At 45.8% G+C, this 21940-nt stretch overlaps 1 long non-coding RNA gene across 1 annotated transcript; it reads right to left on the bottom strand.

Moving 5' to 3' along the window:
* Window positions 1-1660: 1660 nt before the first annotated feature.
* LOC120996939 lies at window positions 1661-20087 on the bottom strand. The gene is made up of 3 exons (XR_005777990.1): window positions 20076-20087; window positions 17706-17709; window positions 1661-1838 (listed from the first exon to the last, which is right to left on the bottom strand). It is a non-coding gene; the product is annotated as an uncharacterized LOC120996939 (long non-coding RNA).
* Between the last annotated feature and the right edge of the window lie 1853 nt (window positions 20088-21940).

The raw sequence follows: 21940 nt of genomic DNA, 5'->3' as shown, positions 1-21940 counted from the left end.
GCATCGGTCTGTACTATAAACTCTCTTTTGAAGTCACCAAAACCGGGGACTCCATAGCTGAGTAATTACATCTAACTAGGTCATTGCAATTTATGTATTTGCTTCTACATTTTATATGATGTCTAATTTGTGTTGTGTGTATTTCTACCAATAAAATGTAATTACATTATATGTGTGTTTTTGGTTATCTGGGTAACGTACTCAATGACACTTTTATGTGAAGTGGGTTGTTGTTCCCACGCCTCACTGGCCACGTTGAAGATACCGCGAGGGTGTCTGCCATACAGCAGTTCGAAGGGCGAGAACCCAGTAGAGGCCTGGGGTAACTCTCGCACTGCGAACATGAGATAGGGCAGAAGAAGGTCCCAGTCCTTCCCATCTTTAGACACTACCTTTTTCAACATATTTTTTCATGTTTGGTTAAACCGTTCTACCAGACCGTCCGTAGTTGTTTTATGTGCAGCAACTTACAGAGTTCCCCCATCTCCTTGGACATAAAAGGGGTCCCTTGGTCGGTCAGAACCTCTTTAGGTAGTCCTACTCGGGAAAACATCTCCATTAACTCCTTAGCTATGAGTTTGGCCAAGGTATGTCGCAGTGGCACAGCCTCAGGTTACGGAGTGGCGTAGTCTAGAATGAATAAGATGTGTTAATGCCCTCTGGCGGACTTAAGTACTGGGCCTATGAGGTCCATAGCTATTTGGTCAAACGGTACTTCAATAATCGAGTGAGGTACTAGGGGACTACAGAAATGTGGCTGGGGGCTAGTTATATGGCAGGTCGGGCAAGACTTACAAAACTCTTCCACTTCTTTGAATATGCTGGGCCAGTAAAACTGCTGTAGAATACGATCCTAAGTTTTCTGCAGCCCCAGGTGACCCCCGAGAACATTTTAGTGGGCTATATCTAACACAAGCTTGCGATAAGCCTTGGGGACTGATAGGAATCTCAACGTCCCACTTGGTACCCCTGGCACCAAACTTCTAGTATCGGTTTGGTTTGAATCCTTTTCTGACGTCAGGAGAGCGCTTCACTCAGTAGGTAACAAAAGACACAACAGTGATGTACTGAATGAACACTCTGAGGTTTATTTTTAATGCATACAGGTTATATAGAGGGGGCTTTACCCCCTTATTAGCATATCATCGTAAGTTATGTATTCAACCTATCATATTAACACGTTTTATTCTACAGACAGAAAAAAAGAAACAAAAACGGAACTTCCATATTAGGAATATTGTCCGGGAGTAGTGCCAACTGCCAAAGAGATAAGATTCAGGGTTACAGAGAATAGAAACTTTACAGCAATTAGTTTCACAGCAATCAGAGTTAGTTCCTAACAGAGAAACAAAACTTCAGCAAAAAGCAGATGGTTTTGACATAAAAAAGAACATGGATTCCTTTCAAATCCCCTCTTAGAACCTTTAGTGTATCACACTACATGGTTCTTTCCTTTCTTGTCCTTTTTCTCTCTATATGATATTAGGTAATTCTTATACCCATCTGGGCTTCGATCTTCCTGGGGTAGAGTAGTCTGATATAATGACATATTAGAGAGCCCTTTTTCTAGCATTCGTCTCAAGGAATAACACATAATGCTACTACACCTACAATTACTATTAGTATGACAATCCCTAGTTGCATGAGACCTTGTTTCCATCTTGTGAACCACCCAAAGTATTGATCCCATGGATTATTTATACCTGAGTTCTTTTTCAGTTCTATTGACAGATCTTCAAGCTTTTTTATAGCTATTGTGACCTTACCAGTGGGGCCAGTATTGTTTAGTATGTATGTGCAACAGGAGGTCGGATCAGTCAATATTCGGCACACTCCACCTGCTTGTAGTTCTGCTTGTAGTTCTTCTTATAGTCTGCTTGTAGTTCTTCTGCTACCCCTCGTAATGCATCTCTGGTATAGTTTACAAACCTTTGCTGATTGTAGTATATGTAATTTATCCAATCCACATTTTTATTCACAGTAATGATGGGAAATATTGATTCAAATCCGGCGGCTACTTGATCTCTAGCTTTGAACTCATCTGGGACCCCTCTTGGAACACCTATTGCATCTATATACACATGGGGATCAAAACTTGAAAGGGGGCTGCTTCTTTTGTTTATCTTTAGCACCCCTTTTTCTATAATATCTGATTCAGTAAAAATGTGCATGTTCATTAAAACTTTGGCAAGAGTACATTCACCTTTCCAGGCACCTTCCAATCTGGATCTTATTTTTCCATCTCCACAGATCCAGTACACATCTCCTATGGAGTACACTTGGTTCTGAGTGAGGGATATGTTCAGATTGCTGTATTTGTGACAATAACCTTTGGTGAAATTCTGTACATTCCTCCCATGTGTACTCCCTTTGTAACATGTGTAGTTACCTGGATATACCTGGATACCTGCCCCATGGCGAGGATTTTTTAACAACAGAGGGTATTTTGATTTCCATTCTGTACATACACTGTGGTTATAAGACATATTAACAAAAAGAGTCAAAAAACATTCTTCAATACTTTCTGGTAACACTAGGGGTACGGTACCTAGGTGTGGCTTGGCAGCACCGTATATGTAACAGTTACTTTTATTCACAGAGGCTGCACTATACTTCATCCACTCCAGCCACAAATTAACATCAGAGAAACCCGTCTCCATGGCCAAAGTATCCTCATATGTGGGATCAGATATGGCCATTAGTTTTTTTAAAGAAACTATATGTGGGGCTAGTGGGTTTTTGGTGACACCTGTGATGGGTTGGTATTCCTTAGACTTATACATATCTCTAAGTCTGAACATTTGTGTTACCCGGGAAGTCTCAGCTCCCCACATTTTATGGAAGTACCATCCCAGTACATAATCTCCTTCATCATATTTACCAGGGTTTTCTATTGTCAATACAATTTTCATTTCCGCTGACCTTTTTTTGCAATAATTCAATGAGGAGGTGTCCACATAACACGTCCCTCTCTCAAGGAGTGTCATTCTTGTCAAAAGGGACTTAGAATTTTTTTTTTCTCCTTTTGAGGGCGCTTTCTGGTTTATATCCCCATTCTGTCCCTGTATTCCATCCCACTGATCCCCAGTATGCACAACCTTTTCCCCAGTATGAGTCTGTTACACATATATAGGCCTGTCCTTCTACATAGTTGTTGGAACAGTAGTTATAATATCAACATGTTTTCAATATATCACAAAGACAAAAGGTGTAGGTAGCTACGAGAGTGTTAGATGAATTATACCAAAAGGTGATTACGCCGCCCTTGCTAGTTGCGGCTACTTCTCCCATACTGCTAATTGGTAAAATCAACAAGATTATTGAAGCAATCTTAGTCAGTACATTCAACCATTTTCCAGAAAAGAGTGAGGAGCTCATCATGTTGGAGGTCAGGGCTGTCTGCCCCCGTTAGTACCTCTGGGCCTTGTTGGAGGTCAGGGCTGTCTGCCCCCGTTAGTACCTCTTGTCCTTCTTCAAGGCCAAGGCTGTCTGCCTCCATTCCTGCCTCCTCTCTTGCTCTCACAAGCTTCACTCGAGTGGCGTGGATCCAAGTTGGAGACTGTTCAGTCAGCACGGCTGTTCTGGTCACTGCAACCACGGTAGTGGGTGGGCCATATGCAAAGTCACCTTGGGATTTTACTTTCTTCAGTGTTTTGATCACTACCTCATCCCCCACCCTGTATGGGTGGGTGGGTTCCTGTGGAAGAGATGGAGACTTACAAGCAACTTTTTCCTCAGTTTTATTAAGTACCTGTATCAATTTGGTGACATATTCTTCCCTTATAAAATCAAGGTCTCCTTCCTGCACTATTGTTGGGCGGGTGGGGAAAGGCCTTCCTATGAGTATCTGTAAGGATTCTCAATGCTGTTATATCCTACCCCCTCTTTGCAGACTAATCCTGTCTTAGGATTTTTTTGCAATACTGGATAACACCAGTCTTGCTGTTCCTGTTCAGTGGCATATCTTTGAAGATCATTAAGCATTTGTGACATCTCAGCGGTTGGAGGTGCCAAACATGGCATCTCCCAATGGTTACACAAACCTGTGGGGTTGCATTTGGCCACTCGTTTCGCCACCTTATCTGCCAGCGCATTGCCCTGTGAGACATGATCCTTACCATCTGCTGCCGTGAATCCTCTCCTCTGTCAAATCATACCATGGTCCCACACTACCCCATGTGCGTATCTACTATCAGTATAAATGGTGACAGGTCTGCCAGCATGTAGAATACATATCCTAGTGAGTGCAATGAGCTCAGCTGCCTGCTGTGTTGAGTGTGGATGCCCTTGAGTAGGCCTACAACATCATGTGTAGTGTGCAAAAATGGTGTAACGTCACATTGTGAAAGGAGTTGCCAACTCTACCATCATAGCACAGGCTGCAAGAGAACACAGACATGCCGGCATCCCTTGAACAGGGGTGGGCATTACCTTTGAGAAAAATACACAAGGACGCAACTTTCCTCCGTGTTCTTGTGTCAGTACACCCGCCATGGTGTTACAATTTTGTCATGCAAACATGTGGAAGGGCAGTTTGTAGTCAGGGAGGCTCAATCCTGCACTTGACATTAATGAACATTTCAGATAATCAAATGCATTGTACATTTCTGAAGACCATTTTATTAAATCAGGTTTGTCCTGCAGTGTTGCCTGCCTCAAGATATTGTCATAGTAGGAACAGTCTGGGATCCATTGTCTGCAGTAGTTCATCATTCCAAGGAAGGATAGCATTTCCTTCTTGGAGAGCGGGGGTGACCAGGCCCGCTACAGACTGAACTCTCCCTGGACTGATCCTTCTTTCTCCCTTTGTGAGGACAAACCCCAAGTATTCGACTTGCTGTTTACACCATTGCATTTTCCCTAATGACACTTTGTGTCCACATTCAAACAACCATTGTAACAGTGATATACCATCCTCAATGTTGGCCTCCACTGACATACTGCACAACAGTAAATCATCCACGTATTGCAACAACACGGAACCTTGGGGGGGGGTGCCATGGTTTTAAAGTCATTTGGAGGACAATGCTGAACACTACAGGTGAATCAGCATATCCCTGTGGCATTCTGCCCCAGGTCAGTTGACATCTGTCAAAGAAAAAAGCAAAAATTAGTCTGGTCTTCTTGTCAACTGGGACAGAAAAGAATGCATTTTTCAGATCTATCACACTGAACCAAACAGCGTCTGCTGGAATGGCAGATAGTAATTGAGTGATGTCAGGTACAATAGGGGCTTTAGGCACAATGATGTTGTTGATGGCCCTTAAATCCTGTACAAAGCGGGTAGCACCATCTGCCTTTGTCACTGGATTTACAGGCGTGCTGTAGGGTGAAATCACCTCTTCCAGGATTCCCTTTTTGTAGGAATTCTTTTATCATTGACCTAAGTCTATCGAGTTTCTCTTTTGGCAGTAGGTTTAAGTTCTGGGTGGTTCTGTATGTTTGAAAGAATCAGTGGCACTGGTGTAGAGATTGGAATGAGATCTGAGTGTACTCTTATGCCCTGATTTTTGGCTGACACTTGTAAGTCAAGCTTAATGAACAAATCTTTACTTAACACACTTGAGGTTGGACTGCTATCTACCATGAATCCTACTCTCAGTCATCTAAGTCCACCCCTTTTAGTCGGACGCTGTGGTTCCACCTTCTGTCTGTCATTAGTGTCCCAGCTGTCCATGAGGACAGAGCTCTGATGTGAAGCACAACACTTAACATGTAACACGTAACTTCAAACATTGAAACAAACAGATCTGACAATACAGACATAAACACACAAAAGGCCCATAAAAACTTTTCATTGACTTCAATAATAAAATTTTTTACAGCTTGATCAATGCTGTTGGCACCAATAAAAACCAAAAACTTCCAAGAAAAATAAAATAAAATTCTCAATGCGCATATTATATGAAAACAAATATCGTACTCCATACACATTCATATTCATTTTCATGTACTCATCTTCACAAAACAGCTCATAACCACGCCCTTACACATAAAAACTGAATTACACACACAGCTCTGCTGAAAGCATCCATTAGGGCTCTTTCACACTTTCAACTCCACTACAACTCAAAGCCACACCCATTCACATTCCACTGAATCATTTGTCTTCCATCCTAATCACACAATTGTCTTTGTTTCATCCCAAAACTTGCAGCACAGACAAACACAGCTTTCCGGGAAACAGATAGTCACACCACACCCAGAATTGCTGATGGTCTGTCGCTGTAAGACAATATACATGTTATAATCATACAGTCATTTTGTTAAACCCAAATCATTTTATATGCCAGGTGTTCTTAGTTAATGTTGTACATATATAATAATTCTTGTTAAAAGCTGGATTCTCACATTACACTGCTGGGGAAAGAAAATTATTGAACAATTTTTGTCTTCTATAATAATATTACACATATAACATCACTTACTCTGCAGGATTCCCTACCCCTTTGTATCATGTAATCCATATCCTAGGACGGGTCATGGTCAAAATGTGGCCATGCTTCTTTGTCTCCCAGACAAAGACCCTTTATCATGTACATGTAGTACGGGCTATTATCGCCGTCCCTGGGAAAAGGGGCTAGCAGCTTGCATGGACTCAGTCCATCCAGCTAAATTATCCACCCATGGGTTAACTAGGAAGTAATTTGTGGGACTACACTGTGCAACATAAACTTTGCATGTTTCTCCCGTCTCAGGTTTTGGATAATTTTGTTTTAGACCCTAGTGACCCCATTCCGTCTGATATTTTAATGATGCTACTTTCCTAGGACTGGCTGTACTGAAGCGTTAAGGATTCGACAAATTAATCCTGTCAACTAGGCAAAGGACTCAGGTCTGATCACAAAATATCAGAGAGTTTCATCAAACATATAATTTGCAGACCTCCGCAACACAGTAAAACAACAATGCAATGTCCTTAAAACTCTATGCAAATAGTGAACTTCAGTCCGTACACTTACCACCCGGACAACAGTATCCTTATATCAACTCTAATATTCTTATACTTTAAAACAACTTTAAAAGAGTCAAACCAAGCTCCATCCTTGTCTCCCTGAGACAATATTATCTAGTGCGCACTATATTTTCTCTGAGTGATCCACACGGCGGACTCCCGGAGTCCCCGGGTCACTCCCCCAGACTCCCGGAGTCTGTTCCCTGTATCCCTGATACAGTAATTATACTAGAAGTTGTAGGTTCTACTTACTAGATCGAGACGTGGTTCTCGGATCGGCCAGAGGACAATAACAGATGCCTTTCTTACCGAACACGAGGAAAACCTTCTTGATCCCGGACGAGCCCCCAAACTGATAGGAATCTCAACGTCCCGCTTGGTACCCCTGGCACCAAACTTCTAGTATCGGCTTGGTTTGAGTCCTTTTCTGACGTCAGGAGAGCGCTTCACTCAGTAGGTAACAAAAGACACAACAGTGATGTACTGAATGAACACTCTGAGGTTTATTTTTAATGCATACAGGTTATATAGAGGGGGCTTTACCCCCCTTATTAGCATATCATCGTAAGTTATGTATTCAACCTATCATATTAACACGTTTTATTCTACAGACAGAAAAAGAGAAACAAAAACGGAACTTCCATATTAGGAATATTGTCCGGGAGTAGTGCCAACTGCCAAAGAGATAAGATTCAGGGTTACAGAGAATAGAAACTTTACAGCAATTAGTTTCACAGCAATCAGAGTTAGTTCCTAACAGAGAAACAAAACTTCAGCAAAAAGCAGAATTGGTTTTGACATAAAAAAGAACATGGATTCCTTTCAGGGACCACCAACTGCTCAATAGGATCACCCTGTAGTTGGTTTACCCTATACAACACATCCTGATGAACCACAAAACAGGGAAACACTGACTCTGCCCCAGGTTGTTGTGGTTCACCATCTACTATTTACATATTTTCCCAGGCGCGGGATAGGGTTGGGTCCCGACGTTCGGCGGTACCAAAATTATCCCCGGAGACATTGAGGTCTGCTAATTCAGGACCCGGCGGCAAGTCCTCCATGTCTACCACCATCACACTTAGCGGGGTTGTCTCCCCCTCTTCCACCGAAGTGGTGGTCACCCCTACTGCTGGCCCTTCGGTCTCAGGTTCCCAGGGTTCTGGTCTCCCCCCTGAGCCGGGCCACTCTGCTAGGGTTACCCCTGTCTCATAGGTATCAGTCACTCTCATAGCAGGCCACAGTGTCGGGAAGCCCGGGAAGTCTCTCATTATCATAAGTTCATAATGTAGATTTGTGGCGACAGCCACCTCGTGGATCTTTTTACCGGCCTCCATGGTTAGAGACACCAGCGCAGTGGGGTAGTCTTTTAAGTCTCTGTGGATGCACATCACCCCGACTTTCCGGCCAGTAAACTCAGTGGACCGCACCAGGGTAGCCCTTACTAGGGTCACCAGACTCCCTGAGTCCAGCCGAGCTTCCGCCGGAGTGTCTTCCACTTCCACCTGGTACAAGTGATCTAGAGACACTGGGGTACCTGTTGCACACAGCCTCCTGGCATATAGCGACTGACTGTAGCCATAGTTAGTGTCCATGTGCTCAACCCGATGGGTACAGACAGCCCTTACATGGCCAGGCTCCTGACACCGCCAGCAGACTATCGGAGCCAGGTCCGCCGTGGGTACATCCCGGGCGGGTTTTATCGGCTCAAATCTCCGGGCCTGGGGTGGAGATTTCCGGGTATTGCCGACCCCCCTCCCGACAGAACCCTCCTTTAGATTCCTGGTAGCTTCATCGCGTTCCACCAGGTCCACCATCTCAAGGGCATTGCCAGGAGACAACTGACTGATCCAGTGCTGGAGAGGGTATGGCAAAGCCCTCCAGAACATATTGGCTATCCAGCATAGCCGGGGGACTCAGCACATCAGGCTGTAGCCACTTTTGCAAGAGGTGGAGTAAGTCATAATACTGGGTCCTCGCAGGCTCAGCCGGCTTAAACCCCCACTGATGCACGCCCTGGGCCTGGACCAACACATTCCCCCCCAGTCTTGCCAAAATCTCACCCTTTACTTTTTGGTAGTCGGCCGCTTGATCGTCCGGCAAGACAAAATACACCCGCTGGGAATCGGATGCCAGGAATGGAACGACGACCTCAGCCCACTGGTCACGGGGTAGCTTTTCCCTGATGGCCACTTTCTCGTATATCGCCAGGTAGGTTTCAATGTCGTCTGCGGGGGTCATCTTAGACTGCGGTGGTCCAGGCATCGTGGACGCTCGGGGTTGCTCCTGCTGTCTGCAAAGCCATCATGTATTGTCGCAGCAACTGGTTAGAATCCTGCTGCTGCTTATTAGCCTTGCATTGCTGCAGTTTTGTCTCTCGCTGCTGCAGATTAGCCTCCATGAGGACCTTCACAACAGCCTCCATTTTGTCATGGTGCACTGGTTATAATACAGCTGGTTTAATGTACAACATACAACCGTGCCTGAAAAATGCAGAAACCAAAAATATCAGCGATCACGCCAGCCTCACTGCTGATGCATGCATCCTCCACCAATTGTGGTGACTCGCTCTAGTAGACAGGATTAGCAGATGCAGTATAGAGGCAACAACAAGCTCTTTGGATCAACCAGTTCAGTGTTTTATTCACACTTAGGCAAGTGACAAAACAAGCAGTCATATTCAAACAAAAAGTCACCTTGCGGTGTTGGTAGTAATTCACACTATGCGGCAATTCTGCCTCAAAGAGTCCTTGCTCATAGCAGCACCAACCTGTTTTCACGCCAAACAGGTAGCAAGCCTTCATCTAGACACAAGGCTCCCAGATCCCAACACAAAGACATGGCTTCTGAGCCCAGCTACCTATTAAGGATAACCAGGTGCTGCCAAAACCCTGACCGGCACTTAAAATCCCGTCCAGTATTTGACCTCACCTGGCTATAAATCAGCCCAGCAGCACATGCTGGGAGGAAAATACCTGTTTTTCCAGACCAAATCTCTCACTGTGTCACAAAATGTAGCCATGGACATCCGCATATTTAGTTATCATATTGTGCAGGATGTTTTGTATTTTTTTCTGTGATTTTTAAGATATATTCACAAATGAATAATAAAGGAAAGACACAACATAGATTCATAAGAATAGATGCCAGAATCATAAGAATTGTCATTGAATATGAGTAGTTACTAAAACAGACCTGTCAGGAGAGGTTATGGGTCCTTTTTAAGATCAGAACAGGTTTATCTTGGTACTGTGAGCCACGGAATTACTAAGTTTAACAAGATCCTTTTTGACCAAATCTTGTAAGCAACCTCGTTCTGGAAATTCAGAATGAATTGTGTGTGAAGAATATTATACACTGAGCAAAAATATAAACGCAACACTTTTGGTTTTGCTCCCATTTTGCATGAGCTGAACTCAAAGATCTGAAACAATTTCTACATACACAAAAGACCCATTACTCTCAAATATTGTTCACAAATCTGTCTAAATCTGTGTTAGTGAGCACTTCTCCTTTGCCCAGATAATCTACCCTACCTCACAGGTGTGGCATATCAAGGTGCTGATTAGACAGCATGAATATTGCACAGGTGTGCCTTAGACTTCCCACAATAAAAGGGCACTCTGAAATGTGCACAGTTTTGCCTTACTGGGGGGGTCAGAAAACCAGTCAGTATCTGATGTGGCCACCATTTGCCTCACGCAGTGCAACACATCTCCGTCATCAAGAGTTGATCAGGTTGTTGATTGTGGCCTGTGGAATGTTGGTCCACTCCTCTTCAATAGCTGTGCGAAGTTGCAGAATATTGGCAGGAACTGGAACACGCTGTCGTATACACCGATCCAGAGCATCCCAAACATGCTCAATGGGTGACCAGTGAGTATGCTGGCCATGCAAGAACTGGGATATTTTCAGCTTCCAGGAATTGTGTACAGATCCTTGCAATATGGGGCTGTGCATTATCATGCTGCAACATGAGGTGATGGTAGTGGATGAATGGCACAACAATGGGCCTCGGGATCTCATCACGGTATCTCTGTACATTCAAAATGCCATCAATAAAATGCACCTATTTTCGTTGTCCATAACATACACCTGCACATACCATAACCCCACCGCCACCATGGGCCACTCGATGCACAACGCTGACGTCAGCAAACCGCTCACCCACACGACGCCACACACACTGTCTGCCATCTGCCCTGAACAGTGAAAAACGAGACTCATCTGTGAACAGAACTTCTCTCCAACGTGCCAGATGTCATCGAACGTGAGCATTTGTCCACTCAAGATGAACTGCAGTCAGGTCCAGAACCCGATGAGGACGACGAGAATGCAGATGAGCTTCCCTGAGACGGTTTCTGTGCAGAAATTCTTTGGTTAGGCAAACTGATTGTTGCTGCTGCTGTTCGGGTGGCTGGTCTCAGACGATCATGGAGGTGAACATGCTGGATGTGGAGGTCCTGGGCTGGTGTGGTTACACCTGGTCTGCAGTTGTGAGGCCGGTTGGATGTACTGCCAAATTCTCTGAAACGCCTTTTGAGATGGCTTATGGTAGAGAGATAAACATTCATTGCATGGGCAACAGCTCTGGTAGACATTCCTGCAGTCAGCATGCCAATTGCACGCTCCCTCAAACGTTGCGACATCTGTGGCATTGTGCTGTGTGATCAAACTGCACATTTCAGAGTGGACTTTTATTGTGGGCAGTCTAAGGCACACCTGCGCAATATTCATCCTGTCTAATCACCTTGATATGCCACACCTGTGAGGTGGGATGAATTATCTCGGCAAAGGAGAAGTGCTTACTAACACAGATTTAGACAGATTTGAGAACAATATTTGAGAGTAATGGGTCTTTTGTGTATGTAGAAAATATTTCAGCTCATGCAAAATCGGAGCAAAACCGAAAGTGTTGCATTTATATTTTTGCTTAGTGTATGTAGAGTAATATCAGATGTTTCACAAACATTTCTTAAAAGTGCGCTTTCTATATTCAACTGATCATACTTGATGGTAAGTTTGCATTGAACATTTTATATACTGACACAGCGTAGTACATTGCTTTCATAATGCACCAGGCATGGATAACTTGTGCGCTGTTCTATATACTTTCTATCAGAATGGTGCACAAGTTTATATTGTAGTCGTGCTATGGTCCATTATTAATAGTGCAGTGGAGATAACACCTGCCAAATCTGAATTTGGTCACCTTTTTTTTGTTAAGGGCCTCTTTAACTGAAGCTGCATGTTTTGACCAGATCATGGCCACTGCATTTCCAGCCCACATGATCATACTTCAATATCACTTGTTCCACTTCTTCTTTGGTGGATATGTTATCAGGGGCATCATCCACTTGTCTGCTTTTTTTGTTTTGTCTGAACTTCAGATCCTGCATACGCCTTATGGATATATTACTAAAGATGATTACATTTTATACGTCATCATTAGAGTTATGCTGTGTAGCTGGCCAGCTAAGACCTGTCCTAGGTTGCTAATATAGCTTGTATGTTTATGCAGCTGGACCTGCCAATAGCCTTAATACAGTTCCTATGTGTCATGGTCTTACCTTCTTGCTGTTCTCCTTCGTTTGACATGTGCTGGCGGCCATCTTGGTTTCTGGGTTTCTTGTAGCCTTCCACCCTGCGGCTCCTCCTTCCCACTGGGAGGAGCTGGATGCCTAGCTCATATATATAGGAGGTCTGTGGCTTCAGTTCCTTGCTTGGTCCTCTTGTGTTCACATGCTTCTAAGACTGCTGCTGCTTCTGGTTCCTGATCCTGGCTTCGTCTGACTACCCTGCTGGTTCCTGATCCTGGCTTCGTCTGACTACCCTGCTGGTTCCTGATCCTGGCTTCGTCTGACTACCCTGCTGGTTCCTGATCTTGGCTTCGTCTGACTACCCTTCTGGTTCCTGACCTCTGGCTTCGCAAAGACTCTGCTCGGTTTCACCATCCGTTTGGACTTTTGCTTTACAGCTTTATTTTCAATAAAGCCTTCTTATTTTCTCTTATCTCTTGTTGTACGTCTGGTTCATGGTTCCGTGACATTAGAACCAAGCCATGAATTCTGACGGTACAGGGCCATCCTCGCTACCCACGCTGGTTGCCAGACTTGATCAGCAGGATCACCTGTTGGGTCGGTTCGCTGTGGCGTTGCAAACCCTGCTTGAACGCACGGCTCATTTCGCTCCCGTTGCCGATGGGTCGGTTGTCGCTCCTGGGCTCGCTCCTACTGCCGCTCCGGTTGTTGCGCCAGAGTCTACCCCGACACCTGTTGTTGCGCCTGCGGTGTTTCGGGGTATGACCGGTTCTGCCCCTCTTCCACAGCGCTTTGGGGGAGAGCCAACTCAGTGCCGAGGTTTCCTTAACCAGGTGGGCATTTATTTCGAGTTGCTGCCACATGCCTTTCCTACTGAGAGATCAAAGGTGGGCTTCTTGATCTCGCTGCTCTCGGACAAGGCCTTGGCCTGGGCCAGCCCTTTATGGGAGAACAACAATCCGGTGGTTGCCGAGTTTTCCGGTTTTGTTGCTTCTCTTCGGAAGGTATTCGATGTGCCGGCTCGTGCTGCCTCTGCTGCGAAGCTCCTTATGTCCATCAGACAGGGTTCACGATCCGTAGCTGAATACGCCATTGAGTTTCGTACCCTGGCAGCAGAGGTGGGCTGGAATAATGAGGCTCTGGTCGCTGCTTTCTCTCATGGTCTCTCGGATGCCTTGGAGGATGAGGTTGCAGCTAAGGACCTACCAGTTGAGCTCGAGTCTCTTATTTCTTTCCTGAATTTGATTGATACCAGACTCAGGGAGAGACCTTCCTTTAAGGAGAACCTGCGGAGGTCTTCTAACAGATTGGTGCCTACGTTTGCTGTCCCACCCGTGCCTCCCTCTCCTCCCACGCCTCCTGGGGATGACTTGTCTGGGGGTGAACCCATGCAGCTGGGGTTTGCTCGCCTGTCCGAGGGGGAGAGGGCACTCCGGAGACGCGAGGCCCGATGCATGTACTGTGGTCTCGGTGGGCATTTTCGGTTGGCATGTCCGAACCCTCCGGGAAAACGCTCGTACCTGAGATCCTGTCGGGGGCAGATCTTGGGTGGAGTCTCCTCGTCCCCGGTTTCCCGTGTTGACAAACCACTGATCACTGTTGTCCTCTCCTGGGTCGGGGGCTCGGTGACGACCCAGGCGTTGGTGGACTCTGGTGCTGGTGGTTTGTTCATTGATAGTGTGTTTGCTGCCGCCAATTCCATTCCTCTGCAGGCTCGAGGTTCCCCACTGGCTCTTGAGGCGATAGACGGCAGACCCCTTCTGCCGCCACACGTGACTCATGAGACCCTTCCAGTGGGGATAGCCATTGGTGCCGTTCACAGAGAGTCGGTCTGCCTCCAGGTTATTTCGTCTCCACACTACTCGGTGGTCTTGGGGTACCCCTGGCTCCAGAAGCATAATCCGACTTTCGATTGGAGATCGGTCGAGATCCTCTCGTGGTCACCGCAGTGTGGGGCTAGTTGCATCCATGGGCCTGTCAAGTTGCTGTGTACTTCCTCGGACTCTCTGTTGCCTCCTGAATACGAGGAGTACCGGGATGTATTCGATAAGGTGCGCGCAGTTGCCCTACCTCCGCACCGCCCATACGATTGTGCCATAGAGTTACAATCTGGTGCCGTTCCTCCTCGTGGCAAAGTCTATCCACTGTCGGTAGCGGAGAATGAGGCCATGGAGGAGTACGTGAGGGAGGCGCTTTCACGCGGACACATTCGCAAATCTTCGTCCCCGGCAGGGGCTGGATTTTTCTTTGTGAAAAAGAAGGGCGGTGAGTTGAGGCCTTGCATCGATTACAGGGGTCTCAATCGCATCACGATCAAGAACGCTTACCTGATACCCTTGATTTCCGAGCTGTTCGATCGCCTTAAAGGGGCCACGGTCTTTACCAAACTCGACCTGAGGGCGGCATATAACCTGGTAAGGATCAAGGCGGGCGATGAGTGGAAGACCGCGTTTAACACCAGGACCGGTCATTATGAATCCTTGGTTATGCCCTTTGGGTTGTGCAATGCGCCCGCAGTCTTTCAGGAATTCATCAACGATGTTTTCCGTGACCTGTTGCAGCAGTGTGTGGTGGTCTATTTGGATGACATCTTGGTATATTCTGAATCCATGGAGGCCCACATTCTGGATGTCAGACGAGTGTTGCAACGGTTACGAGAGAACAAGCTGTTCGGTAAGCTTGAGAAATGCGAATTTCACCGATCCCAGGTAACCTTCTTAGGTTACATCATTTCCGCTGAGGGGTTCTCCATGGATCCTGAGAAGGTTTCGGCTGTCTTACAGTGGCCCCAGCCCAGTGGTCTTCGTTCCCTGCAGCGCTTTTTGGGCTTCGCCAATTATTATCGGAAGTTCATCAGGGACTTTTCCATGCTGGCCAAGCCTCTCACGGATCTGACCAGGAAGGGCAGTAATTCCCAGGTCTGGCCGCTCGAGGCCATCCGAGCTTTTGAGGCCCTAAAGTCAGCCTTTGTGTCGGCTCCGATTCTGTCGCATCCCAACCCTGGGTTGCCCTTTGTCCTCGAGGTGGACGCGTCTGAGACGGGAGTAGGCGCCCTTCTGTCTCAGCGTAGAACACCAGAGGGTCCTCTGCTTCCTTGTGGGTTTTACTCCCGGAAACTGTCTTCCGCGGAGTGCAACTATCAGATTGGTGACAGGGAGTTATTGGCCATCGTGCAGGCCCTTAAAGAATGGAGGCACTTGCTCGAGGGTTCGGTGGTTCCGGTTCTCATCCTGACGGACCACAAGAATCTGACCTACCTTTCTGAGGCCAAGAGATTGACACCACGTCAGGCCAGATGGGCTCTGTTCTTGTCACGTTTTAATTACGTGGTCTCCTACCTACCCGGTTCCAAGAAGATCAGGGCGGATGCCTTATCACGGCAGTACTCCGAGCTGTCCAGGGAGGAGTCGATTCCGACTTCGGTCATACCTCCGAATCAGATCCTGGCCGCCATTCGCACCAGCCTGACCTCTCCCCTGGGTGAGCAGATTTTGGCGGCTCAATCTGGTGCTCCCTCTGGGAGACCCAACGGCAGATGTTTTGTGCCTGAGGAGTTGCGCACTCGGTTGTTGCGAACCTACCATAACTCCAAGACCGCGGGGCATCCTGGAAAGAATCAGCTGTCCTGGGCTGTTTCACGTCTGTTCTGGTGGCCTTCCCTACGTTCCGACATCGCCGCATATGTAGCGGCATGCTCCGTTTGTGCCCAGAGTAAGTCCCCTCGGCACCTTCCGTTGGGCCTTCTGCAACCCATAGCCACCGGGGAGCGCCCATGGTCACACCTGGGGATGGATTTCATTGTGGACCTCCCTGCATCCCGAGGCCATACGGTCATTCTCATGATTGTGGATCGGTTTTCCAAAATGTGCCACTGTGTTCCTCTCAAGAAGTTACCCTCTGCACAAGAGTTGGCCACGATTTTTGCCAGGGAGGTCTTCCGGTTGCACGGTTTGCCCAAGGAGATTGTGTCGGATCGGGGGAGTCAGTTTGTGTCCAGGTTCTGGCGCGCCTTTTGCTCCCAGTTGGGGATTCATCTCTCCTTCTCCTCGGCCTACCACCCTCAGTCCAATGGGGCCGCAGAACGATCCAATCAGGCCTTGGAGCAATTCCTTCGTTGCTATGTCTCCGACCACCAAGACAATTGGGTTGACCTCCTGCCTTGGGCTGAGTTTGCCAGGAACACGGCGGTGAACTCTTCCTCTGGGACGTCTCCCTTCATGGCCAATTATGGGTTCCAACCTGCCGTGTTACCGGAGGTATTCTCTCCCCAGGATATTCCGGCTGTGGAGGATCACCTTTCCGTCCTACGTGCTTCTTGGGTACAGATCCAGAAGTCCCTTGAGGTCTCTGCGCAGCGCCAGAGACTCCAGGCTGATCGCAGACGAGCGCCTGCTCCTTCCTACCAGGTCGGAGACCGTGTATGGTTGTCCACCCGCAACCTCAACCTTCGAGTGCAGACTCCCAAGCTGGCGCCTCGCTTTGTTGGTCCCTTCCGAGTGCTTCGCAGGGTAAACCCGGTAGCCTATGCCCTTGCGCTTCCTCCTGGCATGCGGATCTCCAACGTGTTTCATGTCTCCCTGTTGAAGCCACTGGTGTGTAATCGTTTCACTTCCTCGGTTCCTCGGCCTCGTCCGGTCCAAGTGGGCAATCGTGAGGAATATGAGGTGAGCAATATCCTGGACTCACGCCTGGTCCGCGGTCGGTTGCAGTTTTTGGTCCATTGGCGTGGTTATGGTCCAGAGGAGCGTTCCTGGGTTCCCTCCGCAGATGTCCATGCTCCTGCCTTGCTCCGAGCCTTCCACGTACGCTTCCCTCAGAAACCGTTTTGTGCTCCGCGGAGGAGGGGCCCTTGAGGGGGAGGTACTGTCATGGTCTTACCTTCTTGCTGTTCTCCTTCGTTTGACATGTGCTGGCGGCCATCTTGGTTTCTGGGTTTCTTGTAGCCTTCCACCCTGCGGCTCCTCCTTCCCACTGGGAGGAGCTGGATGCCTAGCTCATATATATAGGAGGTCTGTGGCTTCAGTTCCTTGCTTGGTCCTCTTGTGTTCACATGCTTCTAAGACTGCTGCTGCTTCTGGTTCCTGATCCTGGCTTCGTCTGACTACCCTGCTGGTTCCTGATCCTGGCTTCGTCTGACTACCCTGCTGGTTCCTGATCCTGGCTTTGTCTGACTACCCTGCTGGTTCCTGATCCTGGCTTCGTCTGACTACCCTTCTGGTTCCTGACCTCTGGCTTCGCAAAGACTCTGCTCGGTTTCACCATCCGTTTGGACTTTTGCTTTACAGCTTTATTTTCAATAAAGCCTTCTTATTTTCTCTTATCTCTTGTTGTACGTCTGGTTCATGGTTCCGTGACACTATGTTTATGTGTTAAAGACAAAAGCAGAGTTATTTACTGTGACATCATATTTTGGATGTCATATAACTGTTATATTTTGTGTTCACTGAAGCAGAAAAAGATAATATGCCTTTAAGATTAATTTTATAGCGTAAGGTAAGCTCAGTGACACAGCAAAAACAACAGAAAGCATAGTGTTAATCTGTTGTTGCTGGGCAGAAGTCTAGACCAATCACAGCTAGCTTCTCACATAGCAAGAGTTTTCACCAATTACAGCCACCCTCACAGACAGCCTGTCTGGGAATTCCCCCAGCTCCTGCTGCTAGAATCATTATTCACCAGAGACAGGAGCTGAAGAAACATTCACTCCACTGAGAGCTGAGTTTTATGGGAACAAAAGGCCAATATAGGTATTTAAAACAGTTATATAATGTAATGTTCATATTGTTAGTATTGTGTTTAGAACTGTATACTGAACTAGATATATACACTCACCTAAAGAATTATTAGGAACACCATACTAATACGATGTTGGACCCCCTTTTGCCTTCAGAACTGCCTTAATTCTACGTGGCATTGATTCAACAAGGTGCTGATAGCATTCTTTAGAAATGTTGGCCCATATTGATAGGATAGCATCTTGCAGTTGATGGAGATTTGAGGGATGCACATCCAGTGCACAAAGCTCCCGTTCCACCACATTCCAAAGATGCTCTATTGGGTTGAGATCTGGTGACTGTGGGGGCCATTTTAGTACAGTGAACTCATTGTCATGTTCAAGAAACCAATTTAAAATGATTCGAGCTTTGTGACATGGTGCATTATCCTGCTGGAAGTAGCCATCAGAGGATGGATACATGTTCTCATTCTGTTTATGCCAAATTCGGACTCTACCATTTGAATGTCTCAAAAGAAATCGAGACTCATCAGACCGGGCAACATTTTTCCAATCTTCAACAGTCCAATTTTGGTGAGCTCGTGCAAATTGTAGCCTCTTTTTCCTATTTGTAGTGCAGATGAGTGGTACCCGGTGTGGTCTTCTGCTGTTGTAGCCCATCTGCCTCAAGGTTGTGCATGTTGTGGCTTCACAAATGCTTTGCTGCATACCTCGGTTGTAACGAGTGGTTATTTCAGTCAACGTTGCTCTTCTATCAGCTTGAATCAGTCGGCCCATTCTCCTCTGACCTCTAGCATCCACAAGGCATTTTTGCCCACAGGACTGCCGCATACTGGATGTTTTTCCCTTTTCACACCATTCTTTGTAAACCCTAGAAATGGTTGTGCGTGAAAATCCCAGTAACTGAGCAGATTGTGAAATACTCAGACCGGCCCGTCTGGCACCAACAACCATGCCACGCTCAAAATTGCTTAAATCACCTTTCTTTCCCATTCTGACATTCAGTTTGGAGTTCAGGAGATTGTCTTGACCAGGACCACACCCCTAAATGCATTGAAGCAACTGCCATGTGATTGGTTGACTAGATAATTGCATTAATGAGAAATAGAACAGGTGTTCCTAATAATTCTTTAGGTGAGTGTATGTGTTTACTTACAGTTCCACCAATTGCAACCATACAATTGCAAATACAAATTGCAAGCATACAAACCAGATTCCATACAAATTGCATACAAACTGCGAACTGCGAATACCAGATCATAAGCAGTTGCATACTGCAAACTGCAAACCAAGTTAGGCTACTTTCACACTTGCGGCAGACTGATCCGTCAAACAGTTCCGGCGCCGGAATTGGCCACCGGATCCGACAAAACGCATACCGCCGCACAGTTTTACTGCAACGGATCCGTCCTTCCGTCGACTGTTAGAAAAGCCGGATCCGTCGTTCAGTTTCCTTCAGTCGTCAATTTTCGACGGATCCGTCCGTCGGATCCGTCTAAAAAGCTGATCCGTCTATTCCGTTTGCTTCCGTTTTTAGACGGAAAGACGGATCCGGCGTTTAAATTTAGAGATTAAGGATGCTATCTTTTTAAGCAAATATTAAAACTGTCTATAAAAGATAAGAGAAGGTCACAAAAAGATGCAATCTGTTAAAGCAAATACTACAACTGGCTATAAAAGACCAGCAAAGTTCACTTACCACTCAGAAGTTCCTTCAGCAGAGTGCAAAGATGATGCCGGACCATATTCGTTTTGGATTTCAGGCTTTAATTCTGGTTTCACGATGGAGAAGACGTCTTCAAGCCAGGCGACGTAAAACGCGTCGCTATTGGGTGCATCCAATAACCTCTGCAAGAGTAAGAAGGGGAGTTTTTGAAACTCTATTTCCTGAATTGAGGGATTATCCAGAAAAATTCTTTACCTATTTACGGATGACGGTAGAAAGTTTCGATGATCTTCTACAACGTGTGTCACCTCACATTCAAAGGCAAGACACCACTTTCCGTCGCTGTGTTTCCCCAGCAGAACGCCTATTGTTGACGATAAGGTAAAGTTTATACTTTATTACATATTATACCAATATTTGGTCTAAATTTTCAAAAGCTGCTGTTTGGTAGTGTGAAGCCATACATTTTTTAATCCAAATCTACTTTTTCTGGGATCACTGTACTTTCTGGGATCACTGTACAAAGTGTTTTGGGCCCAATTGATGCTCATCTATTTTTTTTGTAATTATACATCTTGTTTTGGAAAAGTTTGAATCAATATACTCGTCATTGAAGATTTATGAACTGTGATGAATATTGTTCGCCATGGAGAACAAACATTTATTGTTGAATTTTTTTAAAAATTACATTGGCCACAAAAAAAATCTTGACCAAACTAATATATGTAGGGGTGCACTAAAATTGCGTCCAATTGATATACTGTACCTTGTATATTATCTTGTTTATTAATAATTTTTATACACTTATTTTTTTCTTTTATATTTTAGGTTTTTGGCAAGTGGAGAAAGTTTCAGCTCACTCCATTTTCAATTTCGCCTTGGGATATCAACTGTTTCAATAATTGTAAAGGAGACATGCCGTGTTTTGTGGGAACAACTGCATGATGAATTCATCCCACATCCAACTCGACAGCATTGGAAAGAAATATCTGAAAGATTTTGGGATGTTTGTCAGTTTCCCAACTGCATAGGGGCTGTAGACGGTAAACATATTCGTATCATCAAGCCTCACGGAACCGGATCCGAGTTTTTCAATTATAAGAAATATTTTTCTATAATACTGATGGCCATCGCAGATGCTCAATATCGTTTTGTTGCAGTGGACGTAGGGGCCTATGGACGCGCAAACGATTCAATGGTGTTTAAAAATTCAAATATGGGCCGTAGTCTATATAATGGACAATTCGATTTTCCTCTCCCTCAACCACTGCCAGGTACTGATGGCCCACCCATGCCGTTTGTATTGGTTGGTGATGAGGCATTTCAAATGTGTGGAAATCTAATTAAACCATATTCCAGCCGCGGATTAGATTTAAAAAAACGCACATACAACTACCGCTTGACCAGGGCTCGAAGAATGGTAGAATGCACTTTTGGAATTTTGGTCGCAAAATGGAGGATTTTCACTAAACCTATTCACCTGAAGGTTGAATCAGTAGACGAGGTTGTCAAGTGTGCTGTGGTGTTACATAACTACCTCCTTCATAAAGAACCACTCAATTTGGAACAGGTGCCCGAGGACAGCGAGATCGCGAGCATTCAAAGTTGTCGACATCGGTCAACTGTAGCGGTTGCACGGATGAGAGACTCGTTTGCAGATTATTTTTGTACAGAAGCTGGAAGGGTGGACTGGCAGGACCAATTTTTATAAACTATTTTGGATTAATTTTCAAATAACCGTTAATTTATGTTTGTTGTCCCGTTGGTTGATGGTTACAGTGTGTTGTATTTGATTTCAATAGCATTTTAGGTTAAATAAATATTTTTTATACGTAATTGTGATTTTATTTTAATATATTAATTGTGATTTTATTTTAATATATTGATGTGCTCACGCTGGAGTAGCGACACATACTTGTGTCGCTCCAATCAGTCCTGTTAGGAGACTGTCTGCCTACGCTGGAGGATCGACAATCTGTTTTGTCGCTACGCCAGTGCTGGGAGATTTTAATTGTCTGGCCTATAAGACACCTAGCTTTACAATC

The sequence above is a fragment of the Bufo bufo genome, chromosome 4, assembly GCF_905171765.1.
Source record: "Bufo bufo chromosome 4, aBufBuf1.1, whole genome shotgun sequence".
NCBI lineage: Eukaryota > Metazoa > Chordata > Amphibia > Anura > Bufonidae > Bufo > Bufo bufo.
Note: the sequence above shows the minus strand (reverse complement) of the source record. Positions and strands in the feature narration are given on the sequence as shown.